Here is a 13,336-nt window from a genome sequence, read left to right as displayed (position 1 = left end):
GGCATCTCTAAGACAAAGAATACACACAAGTCAGTGACTTTTTGTGTATAGTTCCAAATTGATTTCTAGAGTAACTGTGCCTATTCACAGCTCCATCAACAATGCATTTATGTGCCTGTTTTCCTGCAGCTCCTCCAACAATCATTACTTTTTTTTTCATCTTTGTCAGTCTGATAGTTGTGAGGTGGAAACTCAGATTGCTTTAAATTCCATTTTTAGAAAAAAGTCTATATGAAAATTTGTTTTACTCAATTATGAATATTTGTTACAAGGTTCTCACCCCTACCCCCACTCCCACAATATCGAAGGGGTAGGAGGCAAGGAGAAGTTTTAGGGACAGGGTGGACAAAAAGGAAAGAAAAGAAATGAAAGAAAAGGTAATTGAAGTATTTAAAATGCACAGAAGAAAAAGAAAGCCAGAAAGAATCATTGAAAATTAGGACAGCTTTGAAATTTACATGTTGAATTTACGTATTTTTTTTTTAAGAAAAGCAATCTGTACATAATAGATACTTGAAATTTCATGTATAATCTCTTTTTTCCCCTATTAAATATATGGAAATACCAATTTTATTTCACATTTGTTGAGTACAGATTAAAAAGACTTCATAAAAACATAGCCTGCAGAACTGCTAAGTATTTTGCATTCTTTTTTCTTTTTGGCCAGACAATGGGGTTAAGTGACTTGCCCAGGGTCACACAGCTAGTGAGTGTTTTGTGTCTGAGGTCACATTTGAACTCAGGTCCTCCTGAGTCCAGGGCCAGTACCCTATCCACTGCACCACCTAGCTGCCCCCTTTTGCATTCTATCTTGGAGCTGCGCTTTCAGTGTACTCCAAAGTGAACCTCTTTGTGCTCAGATGTCTCCACAGTTAATGGCTCCTGCATGTACTGCTGCTACAACCACCCACCGGAATGGACACCACCAGGCTGTTCCTGTGGATGCTAATGCCAGACCTCACCTTTCAGCCTTCAGGTGTTGGACACGTTTGTCTCAAAGTTACTGCATGTTCAGGACATGAGGAGACACAGGAAAGAAGATATTAAATAGGTGTATCCAGTCCACTTTCAGGCTTGCTTAAGTGGGGCATGTACTCAAAGCCAAATGGAGGCTAGGTGGAAGATAGAAACAATCACACACACTTCGCAGCCAAAAAGGAAGAGAAAGGTGGAGAGTCAGGTCGATCTCTTCTGAGTCAATAGTTCTTCTGCCAGCAGCCAATTAAGGACCCAAATCATAAGTGTGCAGAAGCTGATTCCAAAGCTTGCACATGGTCAACTGGAAGCAGGCAAGGAGTATCTGTGTACATTCTGCAGAGCCCATATAACATGGTCCTACAGAATGGCCAAGGACACTGAGAAGGTGAAGGACTTATACAGTGTCACCCACTGGTTAAGTTTGTGTCAGTCAGAACTTGATCCCAGTTTGTATGTCAGGACTTCAATCCAGGTCTTCCTAACTCCTAGTTAGCCTTCAATGCCCCACCCCTGCACTACACCATGCTTCCTCTCCTCAGTAACACAACTCCATAGGATTGTTGTGATGATCAAATAAGATAATGTAGGCCAAGTGCTGTGGAAATCTCAAAGTTTTATATAAAGTTAGTTTTTGAAAAATTAATATTATATAAAGGCTCTAGGTACATTATGGGTGGTGGTAGTGGTGTTGCCTTACTATCCTGGTTTTTAGCTCCCACCCAGAAAAATTAGGACAATATATGAATGGTATCATTCAGGATCCTGAGGCTGATCCTTCATTTCTGGCAGGCAGTTCACAATACTACAGAATAAAGTTTTGTCAAAAGGAGGGACATTCCTCCCTCCTTTTCCATTCTTGGAATCCTAGATTAAATCACTGTTTGTTCCAAAGATGTGTGTAAATTGACCAGAATCAACTATACTTTCTAGGATGAAAAATTTTCAGTTGGAGCCCTATTCCATATGTCTGTTATGAATCTGTGGCTTCTTGCTGCTAGAAGGGGGAAGGGATGGTAGTGGAGACACATCCCTCTGCCTCTAAACTTCCTGCCAATCTTTCTAGCTCTGCAATTTACAATCTGTTCATCATGACCAATGAGTCCCTGTACTGTTTTTCAAAACTTCCATCTCCTCAGTCCAAGATAGGGGCCAAAACTTGCTAAGTCTTTTTCTTTACTTTGGTCCCTGAAGCTCTCATCACCAGACCAGGAGCACCCTTGGATCTGTCTTGCTCTTGACAGCCCCACCTCACTCCATGCTGGGGGTGAAGAGGGAAAAGGTAATATTTCCATGCTCTGGATGAGTAGTTAATAAAAGCCAACATTTATATGGTGTTTTAAGGTTTGTAAGATGATTTACAAATATCTCATCTGCACAACAGTGATGGGAGGTAAGTGTTCTTATTATCCCCATTTTACAGGTAAAAAGACTGAGACAAATAGAGGTTAAATGACTTGCCCAAAGTTAAGCAACTAGTGGATGTCTGAGGCTAGGTTTGAACTTAGGACTTCCTGATTTTAAGTCAAGTGCCCTAGACTTATTCTTCCAATCTACATATATACTAGCATGTTGAGCTCCTATCTTGACAAAGTTAGCTTGTATCTTATCCCCCTCAGGGTTCTAGTGACACCCATGAAAGGTTACAAGGAATCTTTTTTCCAATACTATTGAATTAAACCCCTATTTTGGTGTGTTTTCTTCAATTACCAATTACCTATAATTAGTGCCTCAGTTTCATTTAACTAAGTAACATCAACTTTTACAAAGGCACATTTGCTGAGAATATATAGCAAGAGTAGAGATTAGAAACATTTTCCCCAAAACCTAGGGGCACAGTCTCTTCTGTGCCACATTTGTCTCTGAGGAAAGTGAGTTCAAAATGAACTTGGCTTCTGCCCAACAAAATTCACTTTTGAATTGAAGTCACTCTTCAGGGCCTTGGTTGCTGCTTCGCCCACACTTGTGCTCCCCCAAATCCTGGCATGGACACTGTCTCCCTGACTTCCGGTGCTTGGTATTCTGATCTTTTGAAGCTCACAAGGTCATAGCTATCTCTAATACTCCAGCTAAAATCAAAAAGAGTAGAAACCACAGAGACAGAAATAACAGCAGGCCCATTTACTCACAGGTCATGTGGTGATCCATAGGTCTGCTGGAGCCAGATGGAATTGATGAGGATGGGATCTAGACCCCAGAAAGGAAAAACCCTGGACTTTCCCACATGGCCAAATCTCTGGCTTTCGCCTGAGGTTATAATCCTCAATAATCAACTTGCCTTTCATTGTGGCTACACCCAATTTCCCCTCCATAGTCTCACCTCCCTATGGCCCCTGGCCATTTCCCACACTTAATTCTAGCTAGGCTCCATTGTCTAGGTCCCATGAGTTCTGTTCACCCCAGTTTACTGGCTACTACCATTCAGATCCACTCTTAGATCTTTCCCACAGTCTTTCTGTATACACGGTCAATCTTGTCTCCATTAAGATTCTGGGATTCCTAAAATCTAGCCACTGCTTAGATTCTTATAATCTAGCCACTGCTCACTTATGTTCAGACTCCTTAAGAGTTTGCCCAATATGACAATGTTCTAACAAACCTTGTCTTTGGCTGAAAGAAGGCTTGGGTTGAATTCTTTCGGACAGGACCCACGTTTTGTGATTTTGGGGTCCCATCACCCCTGAACCTCTAAACTGCATCAGAATCAGCTCGAGAGACCTGGTTGTTAAAATTTCAATTTGAGCATTTATACCTTGGAAACCAGCCAATCAAGGCTTGATTTATTATTTTGTTGATTGTGTAGACTTAAGAAAGGGACAAAGACATTGTTGATAATGCAGATTAAACTTAAAAGTTTATCTTGTATACATTTTTTTTTCCTGGAGAGCTGATTGGTAAACCTTTACTAACATGCCACTGTGGTTGTCCCCATGGAGGGTAAAGGTCTGAGACCTATCTCCCTACTGAGGGGTTAAAGCAATTCTTACCTCTTCACTTGAACACAGACAACAGGAAAGAGCAAGAGTTGAATATTTTCCCTTTGGCTGATTAGTGAAGGATTGCTGCCCCCAAATCCCTCAATAAATCAAAGGCTCTGATAATGTACTGAGTTCTTTCCTTCTGTTAGCATAGGTAAGGCCCAGTTTACAGGCGTGATTGGGACCATGCCCTCTCTGCCTTTTCTCTTAACTCTCTAGTTTCTTTGACAGGGAAACAAGTTTTCTTATTGCTGCTTTAGGCTAGGTAAAACTCTCCAAGGGTCCCAGGAGGCAAAGCTGTATGCATGTTTCTTCACCTTTGTGGGTGCATTTGGGCTTTCTAATTGTGGCTAATGAGCTTGTTTGTTGTTCATCCTTCATTCTCAAAGAAGACCAATGATATCATGAAGGTGATGTCTTGAATTACCAGTGAATTGATTTAAGTGAGGCAGAGCATCCCAAAGTCATCACCCTCACTTTCCCCTTCAAAGTCATTCTAGTCTACTGGATAGACAAAAGTCAAGACACCTGGCAATGGCTTAGGATGCAGTGGATGACCTTGGCCTTTTTAAATTAAGGTGTTGCAAGGTTTCAGTTCCTCTGAGGCAACATCTATTCAATGACTAAAGGCAAGGTAAGAATTGAGACAGAAGATGGCCCAATTTACCATTACAAAGCTATCAGTCTCAGATCTCAGTAGTGGGAGAGTCCAAATGGGATGGACCCATAAACAACTCAGAGTGATGATGGCAAGCTTAGTGTTTTCAGGGCCTGAGGTGGCTTTCATTCTTGGTCCCACCTCCATTAACTGATTCTGGTTCCTTGAATTTCAGTCTCTTCCATCCCAAATCTAAATTCTTCCACTGAGTGTACATCTCATTAATGAGTACATCCAGGTCACAGTTGAAACTACATTACTATGTAATTTGAGGAAAAAGTTTCAACTTTGGGGAAATATGAAGCACTTCATATTTTATATTTCCCCAAAGTAGTACTTCATATTTCCCCAAAGAATCTATAGCATTTGACAGATTTCTTTCAATGTTATTATTGAATAAATCCCTGTGTGGCTCCAGGAGCATAGTTGACTGTCAATTTTTTAAGGATACAACATTCATAATGTTCAAATCAGCCTCTGTATTTGTAATGGACATGGTAATAAACCAAATATCAATATTTAAGCATTTGACCATGCAAAACTTGTCTCAAAACTATTGGTTTGACTTACAAAGAAACATGCCAGAAAAATGACTATCTAGTTATAATCTGAAAATAGAACAAAACAAATATAGCAATTTTTCTCCAAGGGGGCCTTGAGATCCTAGAGTATCCAAGGAGTATCTTCAAGTATATCTCTGAGTATCCTCAAGCATACCCTCACAGTATATGGGTTACCACCCCTGCACCAAGTTGTACTTGATGGTTCAATCCCTGGATGGACAAGTATATTGGTTCAAGATACTTTGTATATTTCATCCCTAAATCTGGGGCACCTATATTTAGCTCAGTGGAGAGAGTGCTTGCTGGGCCTGGAGTCAGGAAGACTCATCTTCCTGAGTTCAAATTCAACTTAACTAGTTGTGTGACCCTGGGCAAGTCACTTAACCCTATTTGCCTGTTTCCTCATCTGTCAAATGAACTGGGGAAGGAAATGGCAAACCGCTCCAGTACCTTTGCCAAGAAAACTCCAAATAGGGTAACAAAGAGTCAGACATGACTGAAAAATGACTCAGTGACAAGGTCACAAGTCCCCAAATGTGTTTTTGCCTCTACTCTAATCAGCCAAAAGACATTATTAGCTCCAGTCATAGACATTTACTGAAATCGCATAGCCTTAACAGTAGTAACAAAACATTGTCCTCTCATAAAACTCTGTCACAAATACAAGTGTCAGTGAGAAGTTTTCATGCATACCGAATATACTAGTAGAGAGACACATACTCTGGGAACTTAGGTTGCTAAGGAACTCACACCTCTAAAGCTTACAGGGCCCTGAGGATTTTTTCCTCTTCTGAATTAATGTCCTCACTCTGTTCCCTACTGGATAAAATGTCTCTTCAAGGGATTGTCAATTTGATGCGAGGCTGTAGTTCCTACTCTCTCCAGCCTCTAGCTTGGCTGAAATGTTGAATTACTATACTACTATGTGCTTTCGAACCAAACCAGAACCCATATTCTAGGATCAGCAGTAACTTCCCTCTCCAGTTTTGCTCCCTTGAAGTTTCAGCCCCCAGCCACTTACGGCTCTGAAACTTGGAGAGGCCATCCCTCTCTCCAGCACAGGATCCCCAACCCAGGCACCAGGTTCTTTCTCCTGTGTTTGAATCCAGGCTCTTGACTAGCTGTGTACGTTATTTAATCTCTTTGGGTCTAAGTTACCTCATGTAAGAGGACTAATATCTACCTTAGTCTGCTTCCCTCTCCCACATCTCCATGGGATAGGCTAAATTTTCCTTAAAAGGCCGAAAAGCCTGGGCTTGATTGGTCCAGGAATAAGGCAAAGTTTAAGCCATGCTTCCTTGGATACATCTTCCTGGTAGCTTCTGGCTCTGTTGATGTGGCTTCCTAGTCACCTACGGGTGTGAAAGGTCCCCTATTTCAGTGTTGATGGATACCAACTGGAGTCACCTCACCTTGCCCTGCTTCACACACACACACACACACACACACACACACACACACACACACACACTTCCAGATGGAGACAAGGAGAACTTCTTCTGCTGAAGCTTAGTACGATGTTCTTGCTCTATATTTTTGCTTCATTAGGGCTAAGTAAACCTCCTTCTGTTAAACTATTTTCAGTGATCTATAAGTGTCCCATTTTATCCCAATATCAAATCTGAACTAACAAGGTGCTGGGGTCAGGCCCACCCCACTTGTTAAAAGGAGCAGATTGGACTAAGTGCCTAAGGTCCCTTCTAATTCTAATCCTATTTGTATCTAGAGACCCTAGACTTAAACCTTTCTATTTGGTGTAAACTTCATTACTTTAAATATCCCCATTTCCCTCCTTGTATACCTTGTTTTGTCTATCTGCTTATTCCTTTGCCTTCCTCCTAGTCTCTCTGCTTTAAAAAAAATTATCAGTGGCCTTTTACTTTTCATTGTAACCCTTCTGCTCATTATGAATCAGTTTTTTTGTCTCATGATTTTCCCTAATGCAAGAGACAAATGAGTTCTATTTCTTTCCCTAGGGACACAGAGCTGAGATTGGGCTGATGCAAGTCTCTGCATAGGTAACATCATCTATATGGAATATTTCTTCTGCATACATCCTCTGATGCGTCACACTGGTGTGGGGGTTCCTGAACGTTATGACAGTAAACTAGTTCAAATGACTGGCCAAGTTCAAATAACCATACTCTACATTCCATTCTCTTATTTGCCCTCATCTGCCCTGTTGTTGCACCTTCATGATCAGAGACCATACCTTAGGAGATTTTCAGCTGGAACCCCCACTATGGGCCTGGGGTGTCCTAATTGTGGAGTGCCTCATAGGGCCCAATATATCCATCCAATATACCCTAGTCGTACATCGTATTACCTCCTTTCTCCCAAGTTGCCCCTCCTTCTCTCTCTGTTTCCAGTTCTGGAATCATAATGAAATCAGCATTACCCTCCCTACTGGAAAGGATCTGTTTACATCCCTATTGTGCCTTTTACCTTCCCTGAGACTTTCTACATCACAACACCCTTTCTGGGCCACCACTCCCCTATACGTGTTATCTTCCCCTTTTGGAATATATTTTCCTTGAGAGCAAGGACTATTTAGCTTTTGTATATGTATACCCAGTGGTTTAGCACAGTGCTTGGTATATATAAGTACTTAAAATTTTCCATTCATTCATTCATTCATTCATTGTAGAAGCTTATCAGAAGACTGGCTTCTCAGTTGATGAATTTTTTCCTGACACAGAAATTAGATAAAGACTATCTATCAAGTCATGGATTTTCATTGGTGGAGGGAGAACTAAACACTTACAAAATTATAGATCCTTAAAGAATCAAAGTATGGAAGATATAGTGCCAGCTTTTTTTTTTCTCTGTGCTTCCCTCCCCCAGTGCAGAAAGATACTCTTGTGCTCTTTATACAAAGAGCTTTGTAATAATAATAACAATGATAACTCATGACCTTTATAAATTGTTTTTTAGTTTTGGAGGGGAGTTTGCAAAGCCCACTTTAAGGGTTCATTAGGGATACAGTAGAATCCAGTGACCAAACAAGAGCTCACACAATGAAACCTATCCCTAAGATAGGCGGTGCTGGTCAGACCTGTTTGCTAGCTTTACAAGATGAAGAAAGGACAATAAAAGTGATGTTGACTAGCAATATATAATGCAATGGACTCTACAAGCATTTCATTGGATTCTCATAATAATCCTGGGAGGTAAGTATAGTTGTAATCCCCATTTTTCACATGAGGCAATTGAGTTATACTTCATAACCTCATAGATATGCATAGAGCTTGAATTGGGCATGCTGGTGCACCTTGCTACATTTGGCCTTTCAAGAAAGATTTCTCTTTCTTTCTTTCTTTCTTTCTTTCTTTCTTTCTTTCTTTCTTTCTTTCTTTCTTTCTTTCTTTCTTTCTTTCTTTCTTCTTCTTCTTTCCTACCTTTTTTTTTTTTAAAGAGGCCATTCTTTGCCTCATTTCTTATGAAGCCTTAATCATTGAATGGGTGTTGCCTCTGTCAAACTGAGACCTATTAAAGACTTTAGCTTGAAAAGGCCAATGTGCAGCACTGCATCCTGGGCCATCTCCAATTGTCTTAATCTATATCTGGTCACTGGACTCAGATGGCTCTGGAGGAGAACACTAGGCTGGTGACTTTGTACAGCCTTCCCTCACTTCCCTCCAATTTACTTGTCTGTCATGACATCACCTCCCCGATGTCCTCTTTGAGAATGAAGGACAAACAGCAAGAGATATTAATAGTCACACAACTAATTTGTATGACAGAGTGGATTTGCACCCAGTTCTATCTTGATCCCAAATGGAGAACTCCTAGATAGACTAAGAAGTTGCTTTGGGAAGTCTTGGTTCTTTTATTCTCCAGCCTTTTGCTGCTTTCTTTGGCCATTCAGTTGCTCTTTTGAAAGTCAGACATCTGTTCATTTTTATAGGAGGGTATGGCTCATATAGGAAAGGAGGGAGAGAATATTTCAATCCACTGGGGAACTTCTCCCAGGTTCCCCTTGGCTCCATTTCTGTTGCCTTTGGCCTCTGTCCACCTTTGAAACTGAAGAAAAATGGCATCTTGTCTATTTTATGAAGGCTGAGAGAATAGGGGAACAGAGCAGGACAGAGGTTTTATTTGTTTATAGGCTTACGAAATAAATTCCTCATATGTAGCAGATTATGAAGAACGAAGCCCCACATTAGTAAGGGATTACGGGGTTAGGAGGTCTGACTACACTCACTGGTCGACTGGGGTGCCCTGGAGCCAACTCTAACTATTGAAGGCTGATTGTTAAATTTTCAGTGTCAGGGCAGCTAGGTGATGCAGTGGATAGAGTGCTAGGCCTGCCTGGAAGATTCATCTTCTTGAGTTCAAATCTGGCCTTAGACACTTACTAGCTGTGTGACCCTGGGCAATTCGCTTAACTCTGTTTGCTTCAGTTTCCTCATTTTTAAAACGAGCCAGAGAAGGAAATGGCAAACCACTACAGTATCTCTGCCAAGAAAACCCCAAATGGGGTAACAAAGAGTCAGACATGACTGAAAAAACGACTAAACAACACATTTTCAGTGTGAGCATTTACTCCTCAGGAATCAACAATTGCTACAAATCAGGGCTTGATTTATCATTTGTTGATCATCTACACTTAAAGTGTTAATGATGCAGATTAAACTTTTAAAAGTGTGTGTGTATACATTCCCTGTGTCCACAGCCCAATTGTTAATCATTTACCAGCACACCCTGCTATTGCTCTATAAACAATGCTTGAGCTTTCAACAGGAGTGCAATAGAAGGCTCAGGGAATGAAGTCATCTTCAGACTGCAGGCCTGGTGACTGTAGGGCTACTACTACTAATAACTGGCTTTTAAAAAATAGCAGTTCAAGTTTGGCAAAGTGCTTTACGTCCAATATGTCATTTGAACCTAAAAACATGATTGCTTCTAGGTCACCCAATCTCAGCTGCAACTTGATTGATTATTACATATTTAAATTTATCCTCCTATGCTCGGTAGCAATTTAGGGCTATATTTGGATAATTTATTTCTCATTAATAAACTTCTAATTTCTAATCATTAATTACTTAGCTCCAGCCCCTACTACTGCTTCCCTACAGCCTACAAACATGCCCATGTTCCATTATTCTCAAAAAAATCATCATTTGATCTGTCCATCCTTGCTAGCTATTATCCTATATCTCTCTTCCCTTTTGTGGCTACAGTGTGTACAATTGGTGTCTCCACCCTTTTCCTTTCACTCTCTTCTCTCTACAATATGACTTCTGACTTCATCATTCAACTGAAACTGCTTTCTTAAAAGTTGCTAATGATCACTTAATTGCCAAATCCAATGGCCTTTTCTCAGTCCTCATCCTTCTTGACCTCTCTGTAACTTTTGACATTGCTAACGACCCTCTTCTTGATATTCTCTTCTCTCTAGGTTTTCTTGACACCACCCTCTCCTGATTCTCTTCCTAACTATCAGACTGATCCTTCTCAATTTACTTTGGTGGATCTTCATCCAAGTCATAGCTACTATCTTTGGGTATCCCACAGGGCTCTATTCTGGGCCCTCTTCACTTCTTCTATGCAATTACAGTTAGTGATCTCATCAGTTCCTATGGTTTCAATTATCATCTCTATACTGATGATTCTCACATCTACTAACCTTAACTCTAACCTCTCTGTTGAGTTCCAATCTCATACCTCTAGCTTCCTATTGGATTTCTCATACTAGATATCCTGTAGATGTCTTAAACTCAACATATCCACAACTGAGCTTATTAGCTTTCTTCCCAAACCATCATCTCTTACTAAGTTTCCTGTTACTGATGGTCCCTTACTGGGATCTAGACCCCAGAAAGGAAAAACTCTGGACTTTCCCACAGGGCCAAATCTCTGGCATTCCCCTGAGGCTATAATCAACTGGCCTTTCATTGTGGCTACACCCAATCTCCCCTCCATTGTCTTACCTCTCTATGGCCCCTGGCCATTTCCCACACTTAATCCTAGTTAAGCTCCATTGTCCAGGTCCCAGGAGTTCTTTTCACCCCAGCTTACTGGCCACTCCCATCCAGATCTCCTTTAGGCCCCTCCTCCCATCACCCCAAACCACTTGGCCAGTCCTAGATCCCTCCCATAGGCTTTCTGGATATAAGGTCCATCTTGTCTCCATTAAGATGCTTGGATTCTTAAAGTCTAGCCACTGCTCAGATTTTCACAATCTAGCCAATAGCCCACAGATGCTCAGATTCCTTGAGTCAGGCTAATATGGTGAATCTTCAATAAACCTTGTTTTGGGCTGAAAGAAGGCTTAGGTTGAATTCTTTCAGGCAGGACCTTCGTGTTGTGATTTTGGGATTCCAGGACCCCTAACCTCTAGACCTCATCATTACCATTGAAGGTTACACCGTCTTCCCTGTCACCTTGTTTTTCAACCTAAAAATCATCTTCAACTCTTCTCTTTCTTTCACTGGATGATCCTCCCCCCATTGCCTGGAATTCTCTCCTTCTTCATCTCAGTCTCCTCACTTCTCTTGCCTTCCTTCAAACACGAGTTAAAATCCCACCTTCTCCTGTTTATCCTGTATAGCTTTCTTTGTATATATATTTGGTTGCATGTTGTTTCCCCCATTAGATTATAAACACTTTGAGGGAAAAGACCCTCTTTCCCCTTTTTTTTATACCCCCAGGACTTATCAGAGTGCTTGGCACATAATAGGCATTTAATAAATGTTTGTTGAATTGAAATTTAATTTTCTTGTTTAGTTGTTTTTGTTATGTCCAACTCTTCATGACCCCATTTGGGTTTTCTTGGCAAGATATCATAGTTCCGTGTGGGATGCCACTCAAATAAAAAAAAAAGAGGTATCCAAGGAGAAACAGAAAGTTAATTTATTATTATTATTTTCAAACCTCGAGATCTGGGTGTCCCTCCACCAGAATACTGTGATGAAAGGAGACACAGACAGAAGCAAAGGACCTGATTCTATACCCTAATGGGCAAATTCCCCCCTCCCACCAACTGGCCAATATTTGGCTCACATTCTCAATGTGCATAGAAACTGCTTAGTTTGCTGAAGTAATACCAAAGAAGCAATTAAAGATGTGCAGTCAAGCTAGACACTGTACTGTATAGCCAGGTCACCATGACTGACAACAGCAACAGGTGCATCAACAAAACACAGGGGGGGCTTCTTCAGGAGTTTCAAGCTTGGCAAACTTTAACTACTTAACAACGGCATAAGTGGGGGGGGTACTTGGGGTTGAATTCCCGTAAATCGGGTGATTTCTAGTAAATAGAAACTTAGGCCTGTCAGGTTGCTATGCCTGCCTTGAGTCTGATATAATTTCTATTTATTCTTCTAAGAAGTTCTCACGGGACCCTCATCCCACTCAGCCTTATCCCAAACCTTAATTACACTGAGGAGTCTTCACTGGGACATCCCATTCAGTTCTTTACCATTTTCTTCTCCAGCTCATTTTACAGATGAAGAAATGGAGGCAAGCAGGTTTAAATGACCTGCCTAGGGTCACACAGCTAGTTGGTGTCTGATGGGTCTTCCTAACTACCACCTAGCTGCCTCTTTTTAGCTCTTATAAACAATAGCAGTATCTAAGCTCTTAGCTGGCTCTTAAAGAGACAGCAACATTCTCCGTAGTCTGAGTAAAATAGTTATGCAAAACAAGGGTTATGTTTGTTATGGGTTGTCAAGGAATGTGTAAAGAAGATACAATGTGCCTGGTGCACAAGGAGTGTGTAGAAGGCATTTAAGGTATTTTAAAATGCATTAATTCATTCAATAACTATTAATTAAATTAAATTAAATGTTAAACTATTAAATAATATTTATGAATTTGATAAACTGAAGAATGGTATGGATTCTTATGTATTGCTGAATTGAAATTTAATTTTGTTGGCATTCAGTTGTTTTTGTTATGTCCAACTCTTCATTACCCCATTTGGGTTTTCTTGGCAAAGATACTGGAGTTCAGATTTTTGGCTAAGTTGGGAGGATTGATGGGTCTGAAGAGACAGAGAGATAGAGATAGAGGCAAACAGACAAACTAACACGCAGAGCACCATAGGTGCTGGGGGAAGAAAAAAAGTTTAGATAAGGCAGGCTTCCTGCCCTTATGTAGCTTGGAGCCCAAAGACGGATAAGATACAAATAGCTAATATATCTAATATTACATGTATA

The sequence above is a fragment of the Phascolarctos cinereus genome, unplaced genomic scaffold (assembly GCF_003287225.1).
Source record: "Phascolarctos cinereus isolate Bilbo 61053 unplaced genomic scaffold, phaCin_HiC Scaffold_2;HRSCAF=192, whole genome shotgun sequence".
NCBI lineage: Eukaryota > Metazoa > Chordata > Mammalia > Diprotodontia > Phascolarctidae > Phascolarctos > Phascolarctos cinereus.
The sequence above is the reverse complement of the archived record's forward strand: the minus strand, read 5'-3'. Positions refer to the sequence as shown.